General features: G+C 38.5%; 1 protein-coding gene across 2 annotated transcripts in view; it reads right to left on the bottom strand.

The window, feature by feature from the left end:
* The window catches only part of LUZP2 (leucine zipper protein 2), a 777794-nt gene that overhangs the window by 367830 nt on the left and 382499 nt on the right, over positions 1-27465 (bottom strand). The gene's annotated exons all lie outside the window — the stretch shown is intronic.

Raw genomic sequence — 27465 nt, 5'->3', positions numbered from 1 at the left:
GATTGATTACTGAACAAGAGAAAAACAGACTGGAGAGAGTAATCAGGGCAGCAGAAAGAATTATTGGTGTCAATCTTCCTCCTATTAAAGAACTATATCTAACTAGGATTGGAAGGCGAGCAAAAAGTATTGTGGAGAATGAAACGCATCCCGGCTATGATTTATTTCAGCACATTCCATCAGGCAGGCATTATAGATCGTGCCTGGATAAAACTGCTAGGCACTCAAACAGCTTTTTCCCATAGGAAGTTATCTTGCTGAACAATCAAGGGTTAGCCTAGGGAATAGTAGGTCCTTGTGAATTATTATAATTATATGACTGTTGTTTTTTATGGGTGTGTTATGGTTGTTGTTTTTTATGTTATGGGAGGAGTAGCTGCCAATATTAATTCCTTGTATAATTATACTTGGCCAATAAAATCCGATTCCGGTATATCCAATAATATTATATCCAATAATATCCAATAATATGTTTTTCATAACTAACATAAGTTTTCTTTTGAAATTTCTCATTTATAATATTAACATACCTACTGAAATCTGATAATAATAAACTATAAACTTAAATGTCATGTAATATAGATTTTATTTTGTGAAATCAATAGAATTTATGTAAACTAAAATGAAAAAAATGATGCACTATACATTTATAAAATGAATTCTAATTCTATGTTTTAATTTTGTGATTCCATTCAATACAGTAATTGTATATTGAATAATAAAATCTGAAATAATAAAATGTGCTTCTATCCATTCATAGTGTGAAGTAAACTTACAATGTAAAATTATTAATATGTGTTTATTTAAATTTTTCTAACTCATATAATTTAATTATGTTAGAAGCATTATTAATTTTACTAAACAGTGATTTTTACAAACAAATAGTTTATATCTTAAAATATGTTAAATTCTTCTCACTAAATTTAAAATACTTATTGACTTGGATAAAAAATAATTAGATTACTTCACCTTCGAGAAAATTAGTCACTAAGATCAGAGCAGTATCTGTTTGACTACTAAATGCAATATAATAGGATCTGTCTTGTAGATATAATGCCCTTAAGTATCCTCTGGTGTTTGTAGCTGTGTATAATAATGTGCACAAAGTCTACATTAATACTAATAGAATATTTTAGATATTCATATCAGTCAGTGGAATGTTGAGATGAACAGCATCCGTGGGGTGAATATAAACATTAAAAAGCTGATGCAGATTTGACCTCAAGTTGGGCGTAAGTTAATTGTGGCACAATATGTCAACATTCGGAATGTAGGCACCATAATGTAGACATGTTAAGAATGTTGACATGGATTCTGTGTTGACAGGTTCAATTTTGACACTGCAAGAACTGTACAAGTTGACAGTTGGTATGTTGACAGGTGATTTTAGCAATACCCAACCCTTAACTTAACCAAATTCTAACCCTAGCCCTAGCTAACACTTAAATGGACAGTTGACATTCTACCTGTCCACATTCACAATGTTAACATTTTGTCCATGTCAACATTCTGATCATTGACATTCAACAAAATGCAAGGTTGTATGCATCACTGCAGATGGACCACACCTATCCATATGCTTACTTTGATGCTCAGAATCATCAGTGAGCACTTATACCACCCCTACTCCAGGTGCCAAGGATATATCTGACTTGCCTACATGAGAAAATTCCATTACAGCCCATTTATACCCCCTTCAGTAATTTTCCTGACACCTAAGTATTTTATTTTTATTTATCTCAACCTTAAACCATGCTCACATCCAGCACTTATTTTGCTCTTTATTAAATCTCATCTGGGGCAAAATTGGAAATAGACTCAATTGAAATCTACAGCTTTCCAATGACCCTGGGCAAAGATAAAACATAAATATTGTATGCTCAAAGAAAACAATAGATAAGTAATAAATGATTAATGTGACCTATGTTGTATGTGCGGTAGATCTACAGTAGCTCTATAAGAAGATAAATTGCAAACAGGACAAGTTTCTCAATAGAGGTTGAGTCTCCCATATCTAAATTCAGAAATACAGAATATGCCGAAATACGGAATTTTTTGGGCATGACTGAGATAATGAAACCTTTGATTTTTTATGGTCCAATGTACACATACTTTGTTTAAACTTTGTTTAAGGCACAAAATTATTAAAAATATAAATTTACCTTCAGGCTCTGTGTGTAAGGTGAATATAAAACATAAATTAATTTCATGTATGTACATACACTTTGTTTGAGCCACAAAATTATTGAATGTATTGTATAACATTACCTGCATGTATATATAACACATAAATGCATGCTGTATTTGTATTTGGGTCCGATTCCAAAGCTTTCTCATTAAGGTATGCAAATATTCCAAAATACGGAATATTCCGATATCCAAAATACCCCTGGTCCCAAGCATTTTGGATATGGGAGACTCAACCAGCATTACATTAGTAGGACTGCAAACTATCCCTTGGGGTAAAAACAGTCAAAGGCAGGCGCATCTGTGTCTGTGTATTTTGCCACTGTAGCATCTGCAACTTTTTGATAATACTGCTACAAAGTCTTTCCCTGGTGTACAGCCATGCATCTGAAAGTACAAGATTTTCTAAAACACTCCAGACACTGTGAATCCTGAATCAGCACTGCTACTCTGTGTGCTAACAATCAGAAAGCATACGCGATGCAACCTAGATGTGTGCACTGTATAAAAACATTGCTCCACCACGTCCAGCATTGTCAGTGTGTGTGACTCAGAATTAGGCCCATAGGAGCTGCAGCCAATTGGCCATGCAGATTCAGAGCACATAACTATGCATCTGGATGTCACTCCACTTTCATCGCCTTTTGCCTACAGTGGGGCTTCATAAGTAGGACTTAGGTGGAAGACTGGGATAGAGTTATATATCCTCTAAAACAGCCCTTTCTTTCAAAATTGAAGTTGGATTTTCATTAGAAAACACATTAAGTAAATAGACATGTATTGTGCTGGAATCAATTATAACTTTACTTTAGCTTCTAGAGCTCATTCATTGGTACATAGTTAAAATGTGTTCAGAGTTTTTGTAGTGTGTGTGTTATTATATATATAAATGCTTAAAACAAGACTTTGATAGCTTCTCCTAACCTCTTTTCAAGCAGCATAATATTGCTGGCCACATATGCAAATACCTGTGGAGACCAGTGTGTGTATATGGCACCATCTGTCTCATTGCTATCTTGGCTGTCTTAAATGAGGAGCTGCCAAAACCATCCATCATGTGGAAACATATGTCATTAGTTTGCATGGCCATATTAGTTACACATATTTTAATTTTAGCTTTGTTTTAAAATGATCCCCTGCTTTTACTGCAGTTTGCAGAACCACAAATTACTCTTTTTTATTCTACAAGTTTCTACAGATTGTAAATAGTCAGTGTCCATTTGAGGTTCCCAGTAATACTGATCTGTAAGTAAGCTATTCTAGTTGTTTTTAAAATCTCATTTTAGCCACTTACCTTACATAAACTTTAATTTTACTCTTACAAGTTCTTCATCAGTTGAATTTCTATTGCACTCAAACCCTGAGTCAGAGTTGAGCAAACTGGTATGGTACTAATTTTGTTTCATGACTAAAGCTTATGCGTATCCATGTTCTTTGTGATGAAACTTCAATAAACCAAAGCCAAATTTGTGGTAATGACTTTTTTAATGGTTAGTATCAAATGGCGGCTCCAGAGGTGGGGTTGTAGCATAGTCCAAAATTCCGATACAGAACCACACCAACTGCCATTTCAAATGCTGCCAAAAATAGATGGCTGGGACTCACTGGCAGTTGGTGTGGCTCCACTATTTGAATTTTGTACTGTGCTGCAGCCCCACCCCTGAAGCCACCACTGGTTAGGACCTGCCCCATAAAGATCTATTACATTTGGATTCATTTAATTTCACCAGGTTTTAACTAACTGAAAGTTCTAGAACTATTTCAAAATAAACAAATAGTTAAAAAAAAGTGGCAATGCTATTACACAACTTCTGGCATAACTAGCAAAAAAGGTTTACCTGTCAATAGGACATAGAACATTATTACAATTGCAAAACATTGGGATATATTTTTGAAACAATACCACAAGTCGGCAAAATTTAAGGTTTTGAAAGCTTTTTTAATAATACTTTTATATTCTTAATAATACTCCTGTGTACATCAAGAAATAATATATAAAAAAAATTTACCACATCACATTTACCTATACATTTTTAAGAAAAAACAAGAAGTTTAATTGTTTTTTGACATAATTATCGTGAAATACGAAGAAGTGTAGATGATATCACTGTTTTTGTCTTAATTACATAATAAAATAACAATACAATCAAACAATAATAGAAACAAAACCATAATTATTGAAAAAATCGTTAATATCTTGTTTTTTTTGTCTTCAAACTTTGTTTTATCGCTTTTTGCTTATACGCTTTTTCTGTCATCTCTGTGTATCATCCAGCAGTAGTCAGCCATCATGCTGATGTCCCAACGACCCTGGTATCCTCTTTCTACATCTTTAACATCTTAGTGGCACCGTTCACCTTGTTCTTCACTGTAGTCTCCGAGAATATTTGGGAATGCTCAATAAGGGAATTGAAAAAATTGACCTTTAAATTCATATTGCAGCCAAGGTTTCTGTAACTATTAAGCATTTCCCTGACAATTTCTTTGTAGTATGGATCCTTGACATTGCCTAAAAATTTTAAATCACTTGTTTGAATGAGGTCCACATCAAAAGTTCCACAATATTCATTACACGCCCAAAATGTTCATCTTTTATTAACTTTCTAATGTCAGGGCCTGTAAAAATGCCTTCCTTCAGTTTAACAGTTTAGTTTATGATGGCTACTTGATGAGTAGCATCAATTAGTGTGTATACTGTACTGTATGAGTGGTGTGTACTGTATATGTACTGTGTGTGTAGTGTGTACTGTGTGTGTGCATGTGGTGGTAGGCAGAGGTTAAAATGAGCCGGCACAGGGCAAAACTGTGTTGCATCTGTTGTATTTGGTTCCACCTTCACCAGCTCACCTTGTAGTTGTGGTTGTTGTGTGTGTGCAATGTTCCTTTCGACAGTATGGGATCTAGGTCCTTTGTAAATTTCATCTCCAGGCCCATGTGGACCTTAATCTGGCACTTGGTGGGGGGAAGTTTTATGACGAGAATTGAATTGCAGAGTTCTATACTACCGACTGAATTAATTTAAGACAATGTTTTATAATAAATGTAGGCAGAATACATTTATTACTTTAAAGAATATGAAAATATTACTTATTTATAAATACATGTTTTGCAGAAAAACGTTATGTGATATGCAAAATCAGGAGAAATTTTTGTGTTCAGAAGCCAAAAATCTATAAGTATCATATAAATTCGTAAAGCTTTTTCATCATAGACCTGTGTAATTTTAGTAAAAAATTAAGACCCAAAACAATTTGTCATAAGACGAGGAAAATTTTCAACACAGCATCGGGAAATGTTTGTCTCTTTATATTGAAAAAATTGGCCCTAAGATTTGTGACTTTTTTTACTGTGCAGAATTTGGCCATATACATACACCCCACCACACAACATAATTAATTGTTTGTTGTAATCTTAGTGCTATTCCCATGTACCCCCTGTAGTTTTGCCATTTTTTATAGTCCGAAACAACAGGGATACAACTGTGTAAAATCAAAGCCATAATATCCCACTGAAATACCATTAAGTAATAACATGCCCAATTAGTTTGGCAAAACATCACAGTATGGATAATAGCATATAAATGAATCATCCATGTATTTTGTGGAAATTATACTGTGTGAAAGAAATATAAGGAATTTATATAATTCCTGCTTTTTTTGATAACATTACCAGTTGAGAAATCTCCCGGGCCATAGGTGCAGCATGGGTTAATAATAATAAAAATTATGTTATTTAAATTAATGTTCCCCTGAAGATTATAAAAAACACATGGGGGAGATGTAGCGAGCCTTAGAGAAAGATAAAGTGGAGAAGTTGTCAGAAGCAACCAATCTGCTTCTGTCATTTATCCAGCAATGACAGTTAGAAACTGATTGGTTGCTTTGGCAACTAAACCATTTTATCTTTCTCCAAAGCTTGATACATTTCTTTTATAGTAAAAAAAATATTTTGACTTAACTTTTAACTAGAGTTGTGCAAAGACACCCATGTTTTGGTTTTGGAAAAACTACCCTCATATGTTATGGTTTTGGTTCTGGCAAAACCACCCTCAAGTGTTTTTGGTTTGGTTTGGGATTTCATTAAAATTCATAAAAAGAGCTACAATCATGTAATCTGGACCTATAAGATAAAATGGGGAGATGGTATCGAAGGATGGTGCTCACATTGGTGTCACAAGAATAAAGAGTGGGCTAGTAAAGTTAGTAAACTTTCCACTTAACAATAGTAAAAACAGATTTATAATAGTATGTTCCTTTTGGAGTATACTCTCTTTTTGAAAAAACAGACCTTTACCAGAAGATAATTTAGTATGAAGAAATTAAAGTGTACCAAAACTAACTTTAAATGCGATGGAGGTAAACATGTAAAGGTTTCTTTACTCTCATAAACATTTAAGGTGCAGAATATATGACAATAAACGTACCACGCTTACAATGGTATGGGGTTAAACAAGTATGTAACAGTCTCTTTAAAGGTGAGTGTAGTAGGTATTGGGCACACCCATACTCACAATTCAGAATTCTTTGACCTTCATTATCAAGGTTTCTTTCAGGCATCAGTTTTAAATAAACATGTGTTTGTAAAAAAAACAAAATTGACAATGTATATAAAAAGGTATTTATTATAACAAAGTTATATATAGAACAATAAAAGCTATATAAATAAAGCTAAATAAAAAAGTGGTATTATAACACCTGAAAATGGAGATCACCTCAAAAGCTAGATGATACAGGGTATGAAATCTCAATTTCCAGTCTGATTCCAAGAAACTGAAAAAAATTGGTGTAAAAAGTACCTCCTTTCAGGGTATTTGTGCCACTAGGACTAAAAACTTCTTCTGGCCGATGTGTTTCAAGACCTTTAGTCTCTTTATCAAGGCATGTAATTTGGACCTGTTTACATGCAATCCAAAATTCGAGATCTGGTTTTTAATTCCGAGTTCAAAACTTACAGGAAGTTCCAAGTGGGGACTCAGTTCTACACATAACCCCAAAAGTGATCCGAGCCAGGACTCAGAATCCCGAAGTTCAAGCGTGTACGGTTTTCAGCAAAACCGAACCACTGATCTCTACTTATTAACAGACTAAATATATAGATACCAATATATATCAAGGAGTCATAATATAATCTCATTAACATATTTGCAGATAATGTTATAATGGTTTCTGAATTTGCTGTTTGAGATTATTATCATACTTTTTTTGTATATAGGTCTGCCATATTTCATAGCGCTGTACAGAGAATTTTATATCATTAATGTTATTCTGTCAGCGTGATGTTGGACTACTTCCAGTAGCTTAAGTGGTTAATAAATTAGGGAACAGTGAACACTTAGTGGTATATTTACTAAAGTACAGATTTTTAGAAGTAGAGATGTTGCCCATAGCAACCAATTAGATTCTACCTAAAATGTAACTAGCACCTTCTAGAAGATAATAGCTAGAATCTGATTGGTTTGCTATGGGCATATACCCCTTAGAGTACACAGAGAGAAGCTTTTTTGTTGAAGTGCAGTTTATGTAATCCTTTAAACATATACAGGGCCAGTGATCACAGTAAATCATTATGTATGAATTACAAAATTACACAGATTACAGAAATGATTGTCAGGTAAATACATTATACTATAAAGTTTCCAAAAATAGATAGGTATGGAAACTAGATCATTATTTTTAATGGAGGCAATCATCAATAGTATTTTGAAACAAGGACATGATGATTATCGTCATTTTAATTTCATAAGCATTCAGCAGTGTTATGTAAGACATGCAGTTTATCAAACCGAAACTTGATAAATGGGTTTGTATCACAGCAAAGTTTCCAAAACACAAATGTGGTTTGAAATCTTGCAGTGATATTTCCATGCATTTTGATGTGTGGTTTTGCATTATGTAAATTGTATGGTTTACAAAATGCAGATCAAAGAGAATAAACAACTGCATTTTTCTAAAACCACTGCTTAGAAAATGTTCCTGTTACCAGGAACAAATGATTTGACATGGGATAGAACTTATATATGCAAATAGGCCAATAGAATCTATGTTTATGTTTCATTATAATTGCGTTGTTTATTTATTCAGCAACGCAATATAACACAACGCCTCACAGTGAAGAATTAAGAATTACATTTAGAAATGTAATAGAACAGAAAGCAGAATGCTTAAGGTGCGTACACACGGTACAATTAAAATGCACGATATGAACAATAACAATATTGATCATATCGTTATCATTCATATCGTGCATTTTTCGATGCCTCCAGCCCACCAACGACCTGCGATGTGCAGGCATGTGTGGACGATAAAAATATCGTCCATCCACCATGCATGCAGGCCAACCTGATTGATATCCTCAGGTTACTATAGAGACCCACGATTGTTGATCGTGGGTCGTTGGCCATTGTTGGTGGGTTGGTGGTATGCTGGATGATTGATATCGATCAGTCAGCACACCTGGGAGATCATTCAACGATATTGTTATCGTTGATGATCGTCCCGTGTGTATATGCACCATAAAATAGTGAACAAACATAAAACACAATACAGAACATACAAGAAGCAAATATAAGGTCTAAAATCTTGTTAAAGTGGGAATGGAAAAGAAGACAGGAGGAAAGAGGTCCTGTTCTTCAGAGCTTACAATCTGTTTTGCAAGTTTAAATACTTAACAAGCCTACAAATGTGCTTTTACTTAAAGACATGTTATTTATTATAATAGTATTTAGTACAATATTTTTAATACTTCAGTTAAACACATATTAATTGTAATGTTTTATTTGCTTCAGCTAAAAAGTTTACACTCTTCTAAAATTAAAATGTCTATAGCTATTGGCATAGTACATTCATCCTGAATTTAATTTATAGCTGTATCATTCCCTTACAGTAAAAAGTAATACACAATATTAAACTTTACTGTGGATGAACTCCTCAGCACAATTATATGATGCCTGCAATCATGAATCAGGGTTGTTGGCCAGACAAACTGACACATTTAAAGGAAACAAGTGATTCTGCCATGCTGAAAAACTGAACTGGCAAATGCCCCTGAATTTTATGCTTCTACTATTTGTGTTAGAGACTTATTCTATAAGAATTATATGTTGATCACTTTCATATATTTGGGATGCAAAGACACAATGGAAATGGTAAAAGAAGAATTCAGTAGAAAGTGAATAAACATTAATGAATCAAATTCTAAATGTAAATGATGTTTTATTTAGTGTCCTTCATCCAATATTATTTTTTAACAGAGTTTCCAGTTTGCTGCATCACACTAATGTACCAATAATGGTAAAAGTCCATCAACTACTATAGGTTCCTTTATTTGGAATGTGGTCATAATCCCGGCAAATGGGACTCTGGTGCTTAGAATACCGTTGCCAAAAACCTGACACTTGTCAGAATCCCAGAGCTGGCATCCCTACCATCAGCACCTCCAAGATAAGTAGTGAAGTTAGGGGGAGGGTTAGGGTTAGGCACTAGGGGGAGGGTTAGGCACTAGGGAGGGAGTTTTAGGTTTAGTTGCGGGGAGGGGGAGGTTAGGTTTAGGTACTATGGGGGAAGTTAGGTGTAGGTACTGGGGAGCGAGGGTTAGAGGTAGGGAGAAGAGAAGGGTTAGGATACCTTCTAACAGGTATCAGTATCCTAACACTGTCGGGATGCCAGCGTTGGGATTTTCACTGCCGGGATCCTGTGCACCAGCATCCTGTACCCAAACCCTTTATTCTGCATTGAGTGATGCTAATGGCTATATATCAACATTTTCTCACATTGAATCTGGAGGTGTGACTAATACTTCCCTTGTGCTGATACCACTCCCTTTGAATGCTGTGCAAACCATAGCAGGTGCACCCAGCATCCAAAGTGAATAGGATATATCTCCAAAATTCCAGCTTAATAAAGCCAAAACTGCCCCATTGGGAAGAGAAAACACAGCCCCAAAAATTGGAACTGTCCTGCCTAAATCAGGTGAGTTGGGAGGTTTGCTGAAGGTTTTAGTCCTAAAGTCAGGAATGCATGGATTGACACTTTTGTTAATTTTTGTGTCTTCCCTCCTTCATTACTATCTCTGCTCCGGCAGAGCATCACCTCTGTACAAGGAGAAGCTAAGACTATGTGCAGCTTATTGTATAATAATGAAGGCCATATTTTATTCTCATACCTTGTCCTACTACTTATACATCCTTATGCTATTTCTAAGCATTCTGTTAGATAATATACCAATCAAGCAGACCCAGGCTTAATTTATCCTGGAGTGCTCTGAAACCGGCAATTTTAGCAACAGTGTGGTCTTCAAGATTGAAAGGAAATTGTTAATGTCCTCCCAGCATATATCATACATTCCTGAGTTTCATTTCTGTTTATCTGAGCTCCAGTTCTGGTAGTCTCCCAAAGTGTTTTACATGCTGTTTTGTTAGGGAGCATATAGTGCATATAGGAGGAGATGTATTATAGCGGCACGCTAAGTGCCGCTATATGGTTTACTGCTTCACCTCTTTATCGAGGTGTAGCAGGAAGCACTAACGATGAGATGTAAGAACATCCCATTGGCCAGAGCGGGAGAGTGTTAACTACCCCCTCCGGCGATCCCCACCTGAGACCACAGTGCATCAGCCTAATGCTGATCCGCTGTGTCTCAAACCCAGCCGGCGCTGTCCCTGCTGTGGGGATAGGGCATCACCAGGCTGTTGCTGTCGATAGCGACCGCTACAGCGGACAGAACGGTCAGGCGATCGGACCGTTCATACCTGTCCCAGGCTGTCAGCACTGTTATCTTGTAGATACATCAGAGAGAAGCGTACCATAACGTGCGCTGATACCGCTTCGGTGCTTAATACATCTCACCCATAGGGCCTGATTCACTACAGATCACAACTGCGATCACAGCTGCGATTACGCACGCAGTCTGACTGTGATGATATACTAATCCATTGTGATAGTTATGCTATCACAGCTCAACATAAGAATGCCCACCTTACCTTACACACATCCGTATTGTTTAGCAAGACTGCAAAACCATCGGTAACATCGAGTACAATTGGATCCTCACGCACACTTGCACAAGGTCAGACCTTACTCAGAAATTGCTAACCTCATCGCACGCAGTGTGTACTCGAGCTACATATGGCATTGCAGTGGATAATTTATGCACCCCCCTGCAACGGCATTGAAACGCACTGGCACTCCTGCATTTTGCTAACCACCCCCCCATCACCACCCACAAATGGCGCTTCCTGTCAATCACTCTGCGTTGGGTCTGCGTAGTCACTGCGATCGCAGTGGCTAGTTCACACACACGCAATGCGATGCATACGTATGCGCAGAACACAACAATTGGCTGATTGTATGTATAATCACAGCTGTGATCCTTGATGAATCAGGCCCATAATGGGTTGACACACAAAATGTTTCAAATGCTAATGTGCTTACTACTTTAGAAATAACATTGGTATAGGATTTATTTTCTAAAAACTAAGGAATAAAATATATTTACCAAAACTAACAAATTAAGTTGAAAATTAAATAGATAGACAGACAGACAGACAGACAGATAGATAGATAGATAGATAGATAGATAGATACCGTATATACTCGAGTATAAGCCGAGTCAGCACATTTTTTGTGCTGAAAAAGCCCCCCCTCGGTTTATACTCGAGTCATGCCCGCATGGTACGCAGCTGAGTAGCGTATAACCATGTGGACTGCGGTGCAGACTGTGTCTCTGTGACACAGGCTGCACCGCGTGTGTAGCGCTGACCGGACGGAGTTCGGTCAGCACTACACACTGCCAAACACACAGCCGCCGGAGCTGGCAGCTGTGTGTTTGTTGTAATCAGCAGCCAATGAGAGTTTGTCAGACTCTCATCGGCTGCTGCTGCTTCCACTGCGGGAGCCATCTTCTGGCTCCCGCGGTGGGTAATGGGAGTGACATCGTCATGACAGTTTTTTGTGGTAAAATTAGGTACCTCAGCTTATATTCGGATCGACTTATACTCGAGAATATATGGTAGATAGATAGATAGAGATTTGGGCAGCATGGTTGGTGTAATGATTAGTTTTACTGCTATACAGCACTGAGGTTGCGGGTACAATTCAAGGCATGGCCCTCACTGTGTGGAGGGGATGTAGTCAGGACGCCGGCGGTCGAAATGCCAACCGCCGGCTTCCTGACAGTGAAATCCTGGCATGTGACTAATGATAGGCATCTAAATACCAATGCCTCTCATTAGCCCCACGCTGAAATCCTGATACCCGGCATACCGAATGTAGGTAAGCAGGTGTCGGGAGCTGTTAGCCTCATGGGGGGGAGGGTTAGGGACTCCCGGGGGAACTTAGGGTTAGGCACTCCCTGGAGTGGGTTAGGGTTAGGCTAGGGGAAGTAGGGGTTAGCGTCAGGCACCCCCAGGGGGAGGTAGGTTTAGGGTGCGTGGAGTGGGGTTTAGGTTTTGGCACCCCTGGGGGGAGGGTTAGGCTAGGGGAAGTAGGGGTTAGCATCAGGGGGAGGTTAGGATTAGGCATCATGCCTGGGAGGGGTAGGTTTAGGGTGTGTGGAGTGGGGCACCCCTGGGGGTAGTTAGGCTTAGGCACTTGGGGGGGAGGTTAGGGTTAGGCACCACTAAGGGAGGGTTAGGGGGGTAGAGGGGTAGGGATAGGGTTTATACTTACCCTGTCGGGATCTCCATCTGCTGACCTTCCGGTGTCGGGATTTCATCCGCCGGGCTTAGGTCCAGCAGTATAACGTACAGATTCTGTGTGGAGTTTATATGTTCTTCCATGCTTACTTGGGTTTCCCCCGGATACTCCGGTTTCCTCCCACAATTTTAAAAATATATAATAACTGCTAATAAATAATATTACTAAAGACTGAACCATGTACACTACAGCCAAAGTTGGGACATGTAACCGCTCAATCAGATCACACATCTGCTTCCCACTTGAATGGCATGCTTGATGAGTGATGCTTTCCAGAGGCAATTGACCACTACCTAACCATTGCTTATTTCAAACTGTTCTTGTTTAGTTGCATTTTCATTGCTGCTGCTTTTGTTAAATCAAACACTCCCTATAAATTTATAGTGAGTCAAATTTGATAACCTGATTATAAACCTTACAAAAAACTCAAAAGAATCTGGAGCTTATATAAAAAAAGAGAAAGTTATTGTTTCTTTTATAAATCCAAGGTATATCAACCCTCTGCTGCTGTTAACTGGGACATTGCCAAGGCTCTTTGATATAAAACATAAAACACAAAACGAAGTAGAGCGCTGGATTGAAACAGACAAAAGACTGTAAAAAAGTAGTATTCAATTATAGCAGAGAAAAGCAATATGGGGAACCTGCACAAGCAAGCAACATAGTTTAATAAAAAATTAAAACCAACAATAAGCCCATAAGGAACATTTTTGACAGAGTTGGCTCCATCTACTCTTTCCAACACTGTTTTCTACTGCATTTTCCCTTTTTTCTGCTTCTACAAATCTGTATATATAAAACTATCTGTACACCATGACATACTTTAAATGCACCCTAGCAAAGAAATATGTGCAGCCTGGGGAAATTCTGCTCCTCTTTGGAGTCTCCAGTTATATAGTACTAACAAAATCTTTACCGGATCTGCTTAAAACAGGGGTGGGGAACCTTTTTTCTGGTGAGGGCCATTTTGATATCTATAACATCATTTGTGGGCCCAATGCAGGCCACGCCCCCTTACTGTGATGTTACACGAGGTGGGGCCACGATTGGCGGTGATTACAGCAATGCCCTGAGCATCCTGAGGATGCTCTGGGGTGCTGTAAGAGCAGCAATGTGACCATCTGAAGCATCCTAAGGATGCTCCAGGTGGCACTGCTGCATAGATTCTGGTTGCAGGGTGCCATTCTGGGCACACTGCTAGTCAGATGAGGCTGGCAGAAAAAAGCTTAGAGGGCCAGACCAAATGATTCCGCTGGCCTTATAAGGCCCCTTGGCCTGAGGTTCCCCATCCCTTCCTTAAAATATTTACACTCTTCCAAATTACAAGTAGAGATGTGTGTAGACCCCCGTGTTTTGGCTTTGGTTCTAAATCATCTTTATGTTTTGGTTTTGGCAAATCCACCCCCAAATGTTTTGATTCAGTTTCAGTTGTGGCTTTGGTAAAGATCATGTAACTTGTACCTGTTTTTTTCTATCATATTATATTCACAAAATAACATTAATTTTCCATCATTTTTTTCAATTTTGACCTCCTCACATTACCTGAAATCATTCAGAAAAGACTTAAATGCAATCCAAAATACACAAGATCTGGTTTTAAGATCTGAGTTCTGAACTTGTGTGAAGACCCGAGTCATGACTTGGTTCTACTTGGAACGCAGCTTGGGTGTGTTCAGTTTTCAGTAACACCGAACTGCTCATCTCTTCAAGCAGTCCATATTACAACGAACAATAGCAATACTTGTCCCAACCATACTTTCCACAGTAGATGAGAAAACTGGTCAGTGTCTGAAATGCAAAAGAGTTAATTTATCTTTTCAACACAATTTTTAGAAGTGTAGAAATATAAATCTTGGAAGAAACTTTTATTTTTTATAAGTGCATTTGTTAGACTACAATTATAAAAAATACCCAAAACCAATGCTTTGTTGGAACTTTGACAATTGGGCACTTGTCTTTCTACCTCAACAATGGTTGATGTTAAACCGATTTTGATGGGTATTTCAAAAATCAACCAGAATGTGATACATTGAAAATGGGGTTCTGCCAGACTGTGCTTTCTCCATGAGATTAATGAATCAGAAATTTAAAATTTTGTCTGTGAGTCCACACTCTTAGACATTAAGGGGTAAATTTACTAAGATTCTATTTAGTCTCGATTTGTCCTGTTTGTCAACTCGGATAGGATCAATCAAAAATGGATGTTTTTTTCACTTAAAAAATTGGGAATTTACCAAGTTACCAGTTTTGACAGGATCATTTTGATTGATGGTGTTTTTGGTCAATCCTGTCCGTTTTGAAGTCCTGATGTAACCGCCCAAATTTCTCTCCCAAACTAGCAGGCTGCACATATCAGTGAAATACGTGCAGACTGCTTGTTTATTTTTTTATGTTTTCAGGGTTAAATTCTTCAAAAAAATATGATGTGGGGTCCCCCCCCCACCATAATTTAGGTACCAGCACAAGGCTGCAGGACCAGTCCTGGACCCACGTGGATCCCAGCCAAAGAGCAGGTGCTAATGTAAAGCTGCCACTCATTGGCTCGTGGCCCAGGAGTAAAGACAGCTCATTCCCATGAGCTGTCATTCGCGTACTGTAACTACATGCTTCAGCATGTACTTACAGTGAGTCCGTGGTCCATAATGGATTTCTGCAGAGAACATCAAAGGTGAGTATTGGAACTTTTTTACAGTTACATCCATGGATACTTTACGTTGACAAGGGGATGTGAACATCGGGCAGTAGGTAAGTATGTGAGAGTGTGGTATGTGTGCATTAAACTTCTACTTTCTACAGTATGTGAGTGATGTAGTTTTTTAACTATTTATTTTACAGTGGAGATACAGGTGCCACACATCAGCTGGCAGACATGCTGGCACCTATAGTTCCATTGTAAAATACAATAGTCACACCTTATTTGTCCCCCCATTACCCCCGTACCCACTGCTCCAGGGGTGCGGGGAAGATCCCTGCCCTTCAGACCAAGCCTGAGGTTTAGGGAGAGGGGGACCCCTTTTTTCGGGGGTCCCCAACTCCCCTAATCCCCAGCGTGGCCTGACCAGCTTGGACTGAGAATGCTTTGGCCACGGAGATTCGGTGAAACGGCCTCTTGGCTGTGGCAATACAGCCCAGTCGGTTTGGGTCCGGAGCTGGGGAACCCTACACAATTTTTTTCCCCCTATATTTAAAACCAGGACTAGCCCTGCAGCCTGGTGCTGGTTCTTAAATTATGGTGGAACCCTACTCATTTTGTTCCCCGTAATTTTAAGAACCAGGACTGGCTGGCAAGTCTGGGGCTGGTTAGCCTTTTGGGGAGGGGACCCCACATCAATTTTTCCATTAAAATTTTTTCCATTACAACACACTAGCCATTCATAAACATACACAAATCACACTGATTTGTGTATGTTGGAATGCAACTCGCAGCTCTGGAGGTGGTGCATTTAATGCTTCTCTTGAGTCCCCAATTTGAGCGTAAAGCGGCAGAACTGAGCAAAATGAATAATGATAAATTCCCAATTTAGGCATGAAAGAGTGAAAAGTAGTTCCGAATAGAGCTGATGGTGATATCATTTCTATTGCTATTGCAAAAAATGGCCAAATTAGCGGCATTAAACCACCCGATTTCAAGCTCAAAACTAACACAAATCACCCAACTTTAATGATAGTAAATTCCCGGTGTGCAAAAAAGTGATATTTTCACCCGAGAATGCAAATCGGTACCAAAACAAATCTTAGTTTATTTACCCCTAAGGGAGATAAAAATTATTGAACTAAATGGAGTGCTTATATTGCAATCCTGCATTTAAGGAAAGAATCACATACTGTATCATTAAACTCTTTTTAGTAAACTCTATATAGACAATTAGGATGGTTGTTATTATTTCTCACTACTCTGAGGGGTGCTGATGCGTTTTGTTGAGCTGGTGATGCTGTTTTTGTTTCTTGCTTTGTAGGCCTATATACCTCCTTTCCTGTCTGCATATGGATTTTTTTATTTTATGTTTTATTAAATAGTCTTATTTGAGTTAATTAATGTCTTACTGTGGTGCTGTTCATTCTTTCTGAGGATTTGGTCACATTATTTGCTCTATTTGGTCTACAAACACTCTACACTTTTCATGGTGTGAATTACTTTTGTCATGCATTACTTGGTTTTTTTTTGCATAACATGATTTACAGTAGTATTATTTGTCTATTTGTATTATCTCATTACAGTTCCCTAGACTTTAAGTTCTCACCAACAGAAACTCTGATCATTTCATCTGTCCTTCCCAGGTCACTGGGTTATTGAGTGCTACTGCTAATTATTGTAACTTACTGTGTATATGTCACACTGTTTGAAAGTTCTCCAAGGTCTCTCTTTTTAATTATACTGAATTGTTACTTGTATGCATAATTGCAATTGTATTTAAAAAAATAAAATAATAACAAAAAAATAATAATGATTATATGTCGTGTCGCTATTTAAAAAGTTCAACGAAAGATTTGCAAAAATTCCCAGCAATAAACAAGGATCCACAAACTGTGAATGTATTGTTAAAACACATGTTAAAAAAACATCTAGTTTAATAACTCAAACTTAGCAAAACAGCACAATATTAAACTACTAATTCCTAATATGACATTTACAGCATGTTCCCTAGGTTCGGCTATAGTCACGACTGTACACTATAGATCATTTTATGAATTTTGACAATATAATATTTTGAATGTATTATATAATTATGTAGATTGCTTGAGCTGGTTCTTTACATGGTTGTAGTCTGTGGTGGTTGAAGTGGGTTGTTATACGGTGGTATGTTATTCTGCCTCGGTTGTCTTACATAACTGAATGCTACTTTTTTACTCATTATTTAGATTTTGTAACGTTATTGTCAGGGAAATTACTATATTTAGTTTTATATGTGCTATTTAGCAATTTGAGATACTTTCTGAGTTTAGAACTTGAAACCCGAATACAATATATTACTTTATCAGCCACCCAAGGGGTAACCCAGGCAATGTTCTCATTATGTCTGTGAGTTGTTTATGTTAAATGATGTAGAAACAGTTTATCATCGATTTTCAAAGAAAGTTCAATAAAAGTTGAGGCTATTGTACTGTAGCTCAAACCCCAGTGGACTAATCAATCAACAGTCCTGTAGATCAGCTATCTTTTACACTAATGCTGGGTACACACTGACAGATACATTGGGTGATCAATTGATCGGCCAATGTATCTGCTGCCTGTCGGCCAGTGTGTACCCACGATATGTCACGTTGGCTGTGCTGCACAGATGATGGACAGATATGTCTGCAGACATATCTGTCCATCGGCTAGTGTGTACGGGCGGTCTGCAGACTGCCTGTACACACACAGCGGCAGCTGCGAGGAGGGGGGTGGGACATGCCCCGACATGCCCACCGGCCGCCGAGACCTGAGGGCACAAGCAAATGATGCAGATATATCTGTAAGGTGTGTACCCACCTTTAGGCCCTGATTCAGCAGTGCATGCTAGTGCACTGCTGATCACAGATTCCCGGAGTTTGAGAATCTGCGCAGGCGCAGGACACATTCTGCGCATTTGCAGAATAGTTCTGCGATCAAGCACGGAGTTTGGCAGCAGACTGTCAGTGATTGACATGTCGCCACCATTGGGGGAGTGGAGAGGCCAGGATCTCCATTGGCTGATGGAGATTTTATGGCCTCTGTTGAGGATCTGCGAAAGATGGTTTGCCGTGACCCCATGGTCACTCAGCCGGCCAAAGGAATCGCAGCTGATCCGATGCTGCTTCCTTGGACACAGCTAAGATCAGTAATGCGTGTAGGAGGTGTGATGCCTCCTGCAGCATTACCATATTATAGAGATTGCATCTGCTAACATGTTAGCAATTGCGATAGCTCCTGCATTCTCAGCAGAATTATCCCCTGATATCTGTGACTGCATAAATGGAATTAATGCATGGCTTCAGAGGTCTGCATCATAATGCTGTTAAACTGAAATAACACATTCTTAAATACTGTGAGACTATCAATGTATACTAACCCAGGAAGATCAAGGATGGTAGGCTGTTGCTCTTCGTTATACAAATAAATATTAAAAATAGATTACATATAACATACACAAGCCACTAAATAGTTTACAATTCTATTTAAACAATAGTCTCTCCCTGAACTGTCTCATAAAGTAATTATAGACCCTGAGCCTACTGCAGTTTGAGCAGCAGTGAACAGATGATGCATTTGCCTATTATTACTCTGTAAACATTATTAAAGCATCTAAATAAATTGTATCTAGGTAGATCAATACTACAGAGGCTGTAAAAAGCTAATTGACATTTTAAATGTTAATCCTTGGAAATGCATTGTTAGTCATCGGGGAACGCTTGCCAATGCTGACCGGAAGCTTTGTTTTTTGAAAGAATTGTACTTTTGTTTTATAGTTGCCAGTTCAGTCTTATTCTGACTTTTATAGTTGCCAATTTAAGTAAATTTTGACTCTATACTCGACAATAGACAAGTACAGAGAAAAGCGTGTTAGTAAAATTAAATTTGAATAAGTTTCTGGTCTTTTTATAATTCATGAAAGCTATAAAATGAAAAGTGGATTTCATTGTAATTGTATGGCAAAAGAATGTAATCTGCAACTGCTTGGGGGAGATATAATAAGCCTTGTAAAGTGATAAAGTGGAAAGAGATAAAGTACCAACCAATCAGTTCCTAACGGCCATGTTACAGGCTGTGTTTGAAAAGTGACAATTAGGAGCTGATTGGTTGGTAGTTTATCTCTCTCCACTTTATCACTCTCCTAGGCTTTAGTACATCTGCCCCCATATTCGTTGGATCTACACTACACTACACTAACTGATGCAGAACTCTTCTGTAAATGGATTGATCTGTTTGTTGACAGACCACACTTTTCGTGAAATGGACATTTTTGGATGGTAACAGGGCAGAAACCATATGATTGAAAGGAACAGTACCATTTCATTGGGGTGTCATTGGCGAGATAGGACTTCTGTTTCTGATGGATCTTATACACCTAACATGGAGCTTGTGCAAGTCAATACTAGTAATGATGGTTACATCTGCAGATGGATACACAGTTGGTAGGATAGGCTTCCACTAACAGTTGTGCAATATTTCTGCTCACTCCAGTGGATTCTGGCATTTGCATATTAAAGTAAGTAGAAAGTCATGGTCATACGGAAAAGGCCTTCTGCTTCAAGGGAGGTTTCTGTCCTCCCTGAGCTTGCCTTAGGACACCTACATTATGGTTTTACAGGTGTACCACTCCCATTCAAACTCCCCAGATGTGTACAAATCATCAAGGTACACAACTACCTTATACTCTTGTGTGTACCTTCTAACGCTCCAGATTGAGGCAGGACCATCCTGATTTGTTTATCTGTCCCACCTGTGGATCATTTTGACCCCTAAACTGGAACATTTGGAAGTACTGTATGTAGTATTCACTGCATCTCCACATTATGAACTGGTGTTTGGAGGGGAGGAGCGTAAAGTCATGCCTCCATCATGGTGTTACTACAACCCCTTCCTCTATATGGCAATTAATGGACTTTTAAAGTTGGGATGCGTACACTCAGGAGATGCCTGTACAAATTGGAAGTCTGCACCGGTGTATGTAGATACAAATAAAAATCAGAAGAGGGGTACTATACAAAGTGTAATCTGTGCATCAAAGTCTAACCTACTGCCCCTTTAGAAACTCTGGTTTCTTTCTCATAAATGATTCCTCTGTTACTTGGAGTGTGCTTAGAATGCACTTCTGTGCTATGGTGAAAGTCAAAGGTTTAAACATTTGTCATATGAAAAACGTAGGACATTACCCAAAGATCGTCAGCTGATGTGAACACTAAAGAATGTTTCATCTGCAAACCTTTGTTTGCATTAACATCAAAATAAATTCTTGATGTTTTTGTAACTGCTATAAAATTATCATTACAGTACACTTGCACAAAATAAATCACATAGCTGGAACTGACTTCGCACCCAATTTGCACTTTTGCAAATAAGCCCTTATTAACAAAGTACAAACAAACATTATATTGCATAGTACTGTAAATCATTGGAAGGACTAACAAATGCAAATCCTCTTTCCTTAAACTTATTCGTAGGAAGAGAAAGAGGAAGAAGAAGAGGAGGGAGAAGAGGAAGAGGTAGAAGAAGAGGAGGAGGAGGAAGAAGAGGAGGAGGAGGAAGAAGAGGAGGAGGAGGAAGAGAAGGAGGAGGTGGAGGAGACGGAGGAGGAAGAGGAAGAGGAGGTGGAGGAAGAGAAGGAGGAGGAAGAGGAGAAGGAGGAGGAGGAGGAAGAGGAGGTGGAGGACTTGACACTAAAGTTTGAGACATAATTTATAAGGACTTAGGGGTATATTTATCAAGCCTTCTTATGAGGAGAAGTGGTTTAGTTGCCTACAGCAGCCAATTCGATCTATAATGTATCTAGTACAACCTATAAAATCATAGCTAGAAACTGATTGGTTGTTATTGTTCTCCATTTGTCATCTTTAGAAGATATAATACATCTTCTACTAAACTCTCTAGAAATGCCCTTGGAAGGGTGTCGTCATAGATTATTTACTTTAATTCTTCTTTGGAGAATTCCTTCTATCACCTGTCTTGCCTAGACTTAAGGAGAACTTACACTCAATGGTCTCTTTATTATGTATGCCTTTCTAGTATTGGTCTCATTTTTGTCCCCAGAATAGCCTCAGTGGTTAGTACAATAGTCTCAAGACTCTGGAAACATTCCACAGAGATTATGGTCCATGTTGACACCATAGCAGCATAATGCAGTTGCTATAGATTTGATTGCTACAGTACACATTCATGCTGTATCTCTCCTGTTTCACAACACTGCAAAGATCCTCTATTGGATTGAAAAGTGTTGACTTCAGTAGCTGTTGAAGAACACTGAACTCCTTGTCATGTTATGGAACCAGCTACAGATGACATGCACACTATCCTGTTGGATGTGGTCTCTATAAGATGGGTAGACCCTGGCTACAAAGGCATACACATAGGCAGCGACAATACTCATTTAGTCTGTGGCATTTAAAAAAGGCTCAATTGGTATAAAACTGCATATTAATTGTAAAGAAAACATTCCCTAAGCCATTATTCCACCACTACCAGCCAAAACTACTGACACAAGACAGCATGGATCCCTGGATACATGATGTTCATGCTAATTGCTAACCCTACCATGTCCATGTCACAGCTGAAATTGAGATAAATAAAAAACATGAATTATGCAGTTTGATCATAATATTAATAGTAATCATTAATCCATTATAGTTCCATTTTTTTTCTTACATTATTCATTGCATCCACCGCAGAGCTAGATAAAAGGATGCCTTTCTTAGATTCTGCATAAACAATTACTGTACAGCTATTTCCCTGTAAATAGAAATATTCTTTATATTACACAGCAGGAAAAATAATTTCAGACACAAAGCATTTTGGAAACTGTAATCAATTTTCCACTTCATTTTTACTTTAGATCTTCAAAATTTTACCTAAAGTGCATTGGATTTACATTTCCTAACACAGTGACACCAGGGAGGAGAAACAATTTTATCAGATGTTGTTCACTATATACCATCTGTGCTCTTGTACTGTACAGAGGTTAAATAGCACCTGGGAACTCAGGAGCAATCTGATCACAGAATCCAAGCCTGAATATTTAGCTAAGATACTAAATCGCAATCGAAGCACTGCTTCTGGATATTGATATATATTTATATCTACAGTACATGATTTTTTTTGTGTTCTTGTCAATATTTGTATTGGATAACAGTATATAATTCATATTCAGTTTTTCTAATGTCACTTAATTGCACAATTCATATTCAGCTTTTCTAATTTCACTTAATTGCTCAAGTTAATGTATTACTTACAAAGATGTGGAGCTCCAATGACACCAAATCAATATACTCCCTACTTCAAATGTTAAATATACTTTAACTTGACTTGTAATGCAGTGGTGTAAGTTCATCCCAGATGCCTGGAGGCAAGTTATAATTTGGTGCCCCCCCTCACCCCCGACACAGCCGCTGACACAGTAATTTTGACACACACGTTTGGACGCCGCTGTAAGTACTGATTCCACACACCAATATTTATTTAAGAACATTTAAAAGGATAGAAGATTTGCTAGAAAACCATACCACTGGATAATGCTGGGATAGAACAAAAGGGAGGAGGGCCCTGCTCATGAGGACTTGCAGACTAAAGAAGGACATCCACTTGCCGACTAGTGAAGAACTGAACGATAATGATATTGTTATCATTCAGTCATTCATTAAACTGTGCAGTGCCCACACTGAACGATACAGCGTTCAGTGTAGGCACTCTCCCTCATCCCTGAACATGGTCAAAATTATCGTTATGTTCAGGCAATGATGATTGATGATGGAAACGACCAGCGGGAGCTCGCATCGCTGGTCATTTCTGACATTTTAGCGCCCGATTCATGCACGATTAATGAGCGATTGAACGATAACAATATCGTTATCGTTCAATCGCTCATTAATATCGCCTAGTGGATGTGCCTCTTATGGACTTAAATTAATTTTAATGTCTGCAAAGACCTGATATATTTTCCGTGAACTCCACAAAGGCATGACTAAGTAGATAAGTCAGTGTATTATGATTTGATTTAGGAGATAGTAAAATATCAGAAGTTCCAATATTATCTAAACAACAAACACAAAATAACCAGTCCATGACATGTTTAGCTCACATTTTACTTGTATTTATGTAGGTTATCACTCTATATAACATGACTGTTATATGTAAAAGATGTTTATTTCTGCATCAATGTGGACTGATAAGAATTGAGGCACTACATTAATACATAACCCCATGATTGCACAAATCTAATGTTGGAGACTGCGGAAGACTGGTCACAACATACCTCTACTATGAAATTGCTCCATAGGCATAAAGAGGTAGCCTTCCGGGCCAAGCGCTGAACAACTGCTTTTTTGGAGCTTGGTACATAGGGGGCTAGACTACAGTCCCCATTAACTATTACATAGTAGGGATAATCATGTGAAAAAACATTCGGGCATTAATGGGGACCAGGGCCGTAAGTAGGGGTGTGTAAGCAGTGCTGTTTCATGGAGTGCAGGGCTCTGTGGGCAACACAGTCACTGCCCCAGAGCCCTTGCTTCTAGCTACAAGGTGCCTGGAAGGGCAACCTGCAGTGAGGATCGCAGCTGCAGTGCTGTCTGGAGTGTCTTTCGGACACTCTAAACAGGTACCCTGCAGTCTGAACAGCCAATCGGAGCATCCACAGGATGCTGCGATCAGTGCTGCACTTACCGGGTCTTGGCAGCCCCACCACCTCTGTACAATGTAATGATGTCATGCGCTAAGGATGCGGGAATGGCACAGAGCACTGTTGAGATTTATTATGGCACTGATGTGGACTGATAATAATCTCTATACTACCATAACTATTAATACATAGGTCCTTGACAGGAAAGCCTAAGATTCTCCTCTCTTATGACCAGTAACCACTTGTCTGTGATGGGAGTCTCACGAATTGCTTAATGAGCCATACACATTTTTTTGGGACAATTCACTATACTTAAGTTTTTAAAAGGCTGTACCAGGTTTGCTACTGCAGACCTTTTTCTGGAGGATTCCTTTTGCTACCAGCATTTGAAACATTCTAAAGTGAGTCATTTTATATTGATTAGTTTACATATTTTAGCTGTTAAAGATATATTTTAACGAGAGATCTGTTTGTGGTTAGCGATGCTAAAACTCTCACCTAGTCCAGATGAGCATACTTTTTTTGGGCTGTGTACTGTATTTACAATTTTATTGGTACGTATAATACTGTTTATCAATTCTGATTTGCATAAACTATACATTGGAGGATTCTTTACATCCTCACCTAAAGGCCAGCAGTAGAGTTCTCTCTGCACTATATCCACTTCCCTTTATCCAGGTGTTTAACAAGATTATTGTTTAAAGGTCTAGCAGGAAGGTATTTTCTGCATTTTGTTGACCCTCACCTATTTCAGGTGAGCAATATGCCAAAGATCCACACTGTAAACCTATTTGTGAATTTATTACACTAATTTTTTTATTTCTTCTATTTTGGGACAATTTGCTTCGGATGCTGACATTATAGTATGTTTGTGTACAATTTTAGAATTAGCATCTGGCATTGATTGCATGCCCACCAGAAAGTCTTAGAGGGTATATTTACTAAAGTGCAGATTTATAGAAGTGGAGATGTTGCCCCTAGCAACCAATTAGATTATAGCTATTATCTTCTAGGAGGTGCTACATAAATACTAAGTATAATCTGATTGGTTGCTATGGGCAACATCTCGAATCTTCTAAACCCCACACTATAATAAATATACTCCTTACTGTGTATGTATGTTAGAAATGGAAGTGCACACTGTTTCAATGATGAACCATACAGTTATTAGAAAGTTATTTAGGAATCAAAGATTACTGTAAACTGTGTAAAATCAATTTTTTAGATTTTAGTCCTTTGTTCCATGAGTTCAAAAATAGTGCCAAAACTAACCATTAATATGAAATACTGTACTTCTCTACTGCTTGCCAGAGGAAATACCTTTCCTCATGGCTACCCAGGGAAGGAACTGCACTTTAGTATAAAATTCCTAACCATTTTCTGGTCAAATCTAGTCCTAATTAGTTGTCTCAATGTTGGCCGTAATATTTCCATCATGCACTAAGACTGGTTAAGTATTTAAAGTTTTAATTTGAATTTATGGCAGGGATGCAAATTGATTATGGCTCTACATGTTGCTTATTCTAGTGTGTTTGTGGTGTTGTAGTGTATGTGTGTACAATCTTGTCTTCCATATAGATGTGTCATAACTATCTCACAGTAATGTGTAAAAGCTCTTTAAAGAGCTACAATTGAAGAATTAACACCACTCTTCCTATTATATCCTACATATTGTCTATAATCTGCTGAATTCCTGTGAACTATAGATATGATCTAACTCTGTAATGTTTCTGGGCTGTACTATGTTGATCCAGGTGCCCTGAGCCTGCTAACCTTGCGGTCTTGACTGATAATATGTGGTAAGCATGAACCTGCCACAGTAGGCAACAAATAACTTTTAAGTGTTTCAATAATTACACACAACACACAGAAGTACTTTAAGTGGTTCCAGGTGACTTTGAAGGACCTAGGAGCAACTACTCTCCATCAATGGATGAACAGTTGACACTTACAATGGGTATCCGGTGGCACAGTAAGACCATTAGGCATGGTCAGTAACAGACATTATTGATGGTAAGAGGAACCACAAAGACAAATTAGTAAAACCACTGGTGGTAGCTGAATAGGGTGAGAGAAAAAGCACATTCTGAAACAGGGTGGTTACTGCAAATAAGTAAACGAAGCACAGAATACAAATTCAACAAGCAGTTGGATGACCATTTGGAAACTTAGGCCCTGATTCAGACCCACTCGCAAGCAGCTGTCCGCTCGCAAGTGGGTCGATGTTGTGCTCTGCGCATGCGCACGACGGCGGGAGCTCCGTCGTGCGCATGCGCCAGATGCGACGAGCGAAGGACTTTCCTTCACTCATTGTGTCTGATCAAAGGGGGCATGCTGTCGATGTTGATTGACTGCACGCCCCCTTTGGTGGGCGTGCCGTGGACGTGCCTCCCTGACGGGGGCGTTCCCACGGGAACGCCTCCCGTCAGAAGCCGGCCCACTGACATCACTAGTGATGTCAGTGGGAGTGATTTTGGCTCTGATAGAGCCAAAATCACTCTGGGGCTTGCGGTTGAAAACCTCAACCGCAGGCTCCGACTCGCAGTTTCGATGGTCGCGATGGTCATGACCATCGCAGCCATCAAACTGCATGCTCGTATAGGCTGTGGGTGGTGACCCACAGCTATACGAGCGTTCAGGAGGACGCTCCATTTTTATGGAGGGCGGCCCTCATTCAGAGCGTGCGCTCTGCTCAGAGCGTGCGCTCTGCTCAGAGCGTACGGCTCTGAATGAGGGCCTTAGTGTTATATTTTACATTTTGTAATGTGCCTTATACAAGATACCTACAAAAATAAGGCTTAGATATTAATTATTCCTATAGGATATAGAATAAGGATTTATATCTGTCCTTCAATGTCACTCACATAAATCTTCTGTATGGTCAGAACAGGCATTATGCAATGTATTGGTACAGTACTTTCAAGTTTAGTGTACCATCCCTCAAGATGATTGGAATCTTCACACCTCTACTTAAAGAAGGGCAGAAAGGTATAATATTTGAATTGTTTATACAACAAACTGAATAGCCAATGCTGCATACATGGACGGAATCTAAAATACAGTTTACAGTGTGCATAAGAACAAAATTGAGCACACCATTTATAAAAAAATACAGTTAATAAAACAAATAGTTATATTTTGTTTTTGTGTATCATTTTAAGATTACATTTCATTGTTTAGAGTTTGCACTTGGCAAAAGTGAAAAGCAAACTCATCCAGGGAAATAGGCTAAATTGAATTGTAAACCAATCTGACATTTACGAGTACTGAGTTTACATTGATTTATCAGGATTGATTGC

Source organism: Taudactylus pleione, unplaced genomic scaffold (genome assembly GCF_031769625.1).
Source record: "Taudactylus pleione unplaced genomic scaffold, aTauple2 ptg000100l, whole genome shotgun sequence".
NCBI classification, from domain to species: Eukaryota; Metazoa; Chordata; class Amphibia; order Anura; family Myobatrachidae; genus Taudactylus; species Taudactylus pleione.
The sequence above is the reverse complement of the archived record's forward strand: the minus strand, read 5'-3'. Positions and strand labels throughout refer to the sequence as shown.